The sequence below is a fragment of the Podarcis tiliguerta genome (genome assembly GCF_965153285.1).
Source record: "Podarcis tiliguerta genome assembly, chromosome: 2".
NCBI classification, from domain to species: Eukaryota; Metazoa; Chordata; class Lepidosauria; order Squamata; family Lacertidae; genus Podarcis; species Podarcis tiliguerta.
The window spans coordinates 47,279,854-47,283,712 of NC_139535.1; positions in this window are offsets into that span (position 1 = coordinate 47,279,854).

Here is a 3,859-nt window from a genome sequence, read left to right on the forward strand (position 1 = left end):
GAGCAGCCATTGGGGTGTCACAGTTCGAATGTAGAAATTAGACTCTAATACAGGGGTCAACATCCTTTTTCAGCCGTGGGCCGGTCGGTCCACCGTCCCTCAGACCACGTGGTGGGCCAGACTATATATTGAAAAAATAATAATAATGAATGAATTCATGTGCCCCACAAATAACCCAGAGATGCATTTTAAATAAAAGGACACATTCTGCTCATGTAAAAACACGCTGATTCCTGGACCATCCTCAGGCCAGATTGAGAAGGTGATTGGGCTGCACCCGGCCCCTGGGCCTTAGGTTGCCTACCCCTGGTCTAATAATTAGGTGTTGGGCTAAGGCCTGGGATACCAGGGTTCAAATCCTCACATGGCAATGAAGTTTGCTGGGTGACTACCTCTCTCACTGGCTTCCTTTCACAGGAAGAGCTGCAGCTGCCCAAGGATCTACCAGGTCCTTTGGGTCCCTTTTTCCAGGAGTGTGAAGCTCCCAGCTGGAAAGTGGTTTGAGAAAGGAAGAAGATGCATGTGGCCTCCGGCATCTCGTCGCTGTGGCCTCCGGCATCTCGTCGCTGGCCCGCTCACTTCTCTTTGGTCCTACCTCAGCTTCCTCTTTCACTTCTTGCTCAGTGCCGAACCCCTAAAGCAGGCAGAGGCAAACTCAGCCCTCCAGATGTTTTTGGACTACAACTCCCATCATCCCTGACCACTGGTCTTGTTAGCTAGGGATGATGGGAGTTGTAGTCCCAAAAACATCTGGAGGGCCGAGTTTGCCTATGCCTGCCCTAAAGTGCCATCTTGTGCGTGCACAGGGAATTTATTGCTGCTGCCACCAGGCATTAACTGCGGGGAGGGATCTCAGATGTTGTCATTCCAATTCCCATTGCCGATAATGATGCTCCTTTGGTACTTCGCAAGGGCCACCGAAAAAGGGCCTTGCGGGCCACCCTGGTTTATATCCCCTTATGCCCAGTGCTGTTTTTTCAAGGGGGTACTCAAGGGTACACAGTACTGGCACCTCTTTTGTTGTTGTTAAAAAGTGTGGCACTTACTGTAACAACTCCATGGTGAGTTGGCCTGAATATAAGCCTCACTTTTTCTCCAAATTTAAAGTGCGGCTTATATTCGTGACTGTACAGTATGTAGCCATAAGTGCAGGGCAAAGCAGTGCCCGCCCCGCGTGTAGTCCTCTGTCCTCTTCCCCCAAGGCCGGGAAGGGAGAGAGCAAGGAAGGGGAAAGCCCACTGCCAAACGCAGCACAGCTCCACCCCCCCCCCAAGTATGTAGCCAGAAGCAGCAAGGAATGGAGCGGCTTATATTCGGGTATTTTTTCTTCCTCCCGTCCTCCCATTTTAAAGGTGCGGCTTATATTCGTGTACAGCTTATATAATATAATTGGGCCAATACAGTATTTTTATAGGAAAAAAGCACTGCTTATGCCAATCCTTTCCTAATCAGTCCTTAATACTCTGTTGTTTTATACCCTAACAGTTAACTTAGGAGAACACTTAGGCAATGACTAAATAAAATACTTTATTTCCCTTCTCTTTCACTGCTCCTGCTGTTGGCAATTTGCCTCCTATGTGACAGCATCTTCTTGTGGCTCCATGGTTTACTTTTTCTCTTGGCTGTGACAATCTGCCCCTCAAAAGAGTCCCGGGTTGTTTTGTGTGCATGTTATTTCCCCCCTTCTGCCTACTAGGCTCTGCCTGCCTATGCTGCCTGCCCATGGCATGCCTCTCTGCTTGCCGCTGCTCTGCCTGTCTACATACCTGCCCATTTTGCTGCTTTGCAAATCAGCCCTGCATCACTCAGGAGACGCATCTCAGTGCCTGCCAGGCAAGGGTGTCATCTGTTTTTTTCTGCCTGGAGACAGTTGTGCCTCCAGGGAACTGTTTTTCAAAACTGTTATAGAAGTGAAAGGCCAAACACAGAAGAATTAAGTACTCAACAGTCTTTTTTAAAAAGAAAGAACCTTTTTTGAAGATGGATAGCATAAAACCCCCTGAAGCTACAACTCTGAAATTTGGCAGTCTGAATCCCCTGTTGTAGGGGCTAGCAGGCCTGTAAAATTTCATGCCCCTACGTGGGGGAAAATAAAAAAATAAAAATGGCCATTTTACTTTGAAAACATAAAAAAATAAAGGTGATTAACATGAAAACACCTGGAGCTACCTGTCTGAAATTTGGAATGGTTAATCCACTCTGTAGGGGCTACCATATCTGCAGATTCCATTTGTGATAAAATGAGAAAGCTGGGACTGCTTTGGCTTTCCACTGGAAATCAGTGGGATTTTGGGAGATCTGCATTTTCTGGGGCACAATCTGGATTGGGCATGATCTGGATCAGTAAATCAGGGCCATAAATCGGGTTGGGTGGGCATCCACAGCCAATATTAATGCTCGTCTTTACTGCTGTGCCCCAAAACTTGTTAGTGTAAGGAGCCATCTCATATAAGGAAACAAAGGTTAATGCAATAAAAATGAAATTCAAATTACATTGCTCCCGGAAATGATCAGCTGGCTCAAATTGCATGCAACCTGTGCAATGCAATGAGAGTGATTTATCCTCTGATTAAGAAATATATTCCTTCATGCCTGAGCTATCTTGTCTTTCATGGTGAAGACTGAAACTTGCAAAGTTGTTTAAATTTAAATAATGGCAACAACAAAAAAAAGAATTTAATTTTGTTATGGTTTGGGATGAATTAATCCTGTCTTGACTGATCTGAAAGATCATAGAATCATAGAACTGTATAGCTGGAAGGGATACTGAGGGTCATCTAGTCTAAGGTTACCAGATTTTTTTTTCAATGAATCCGGGGACACTTTTCAACTTCAATGGATTTTGTATGGGGACTGATTTGTAAGTCCAGGGACTGTCCCCGGGAAACAGGGACATCTGGGAACCTTAATCTAGTCCAACTATGCACACAGCCAACTTGAGTCACCAACCTTTAACAAGTTAGATGTCTGCTGCATATCTATCTATTATCCTGGAGTTTAAATTGTTTTGAAACCCTTCTGTCTTCTGATTTGTCAGTAAGACTGCTCATCTTCTCTCTTCCCATTGGCAGTTGTAGGGGTAGCAATAATATCACGTCCAGGCTTCATGTTGTGGTGGCAGGCTTCATGTTGTGGTGGGCAGAACCTCAGTTTGTTAAGCATTTTTATTGATTTACTTGATTGAGGGGGCAGCTGCCCCCTTGCCTCCGCTTGGCTATGCCCATGGGGTGGTATCAGAGGCAGATTTAGGGGAGCGCAGCCAATTCGGTTGCACTGGGCGCAGAACCTCAGGGGCACTGTTGGGGATGCCACAGCTATGATTTAGAATGGAGGGTACCGCTTAAATTTGAGAGCCCAAGGCCATCACTGGTGGTGTGCAACAGTATAGATGGGCCAGTGATCTGACTTGGTATTATGGTAGTTTTCTATGTTCCTGTATAGTCCCTCTTCTTCTAACAGCTATAGGAATTCTATTCCAACCCAAGTTGTGTGTATGTAAGCAGACAACTGCCATTCTAATGTTCTCAATGCATGAAGATAAAGGCATGTCTGAGGAACTGAGAGTGGCCTTGATAGCTTTGATGTACACATGTTTAAGTATTCATGAAACCTAAATAATATCTTCACCCCATATTTATTGGACCATTCATTTAGCTCACATTCAAAGTCTCTTGGAATCATGAGCTTTGTTTAAAATAGCCAAACACACTTTTAGCCCCCATCTGCTTGATTTTTGAATTCTTGATAGATCTCAGCATGGAACAGTTAAAATAATTGGGTTGAAGATTGCTCGAACCTCTCTAGTTAGTTAGTTAATTAATTAATCAATCAAGGAGGTGTGAAATGCTTGGCTTATAGA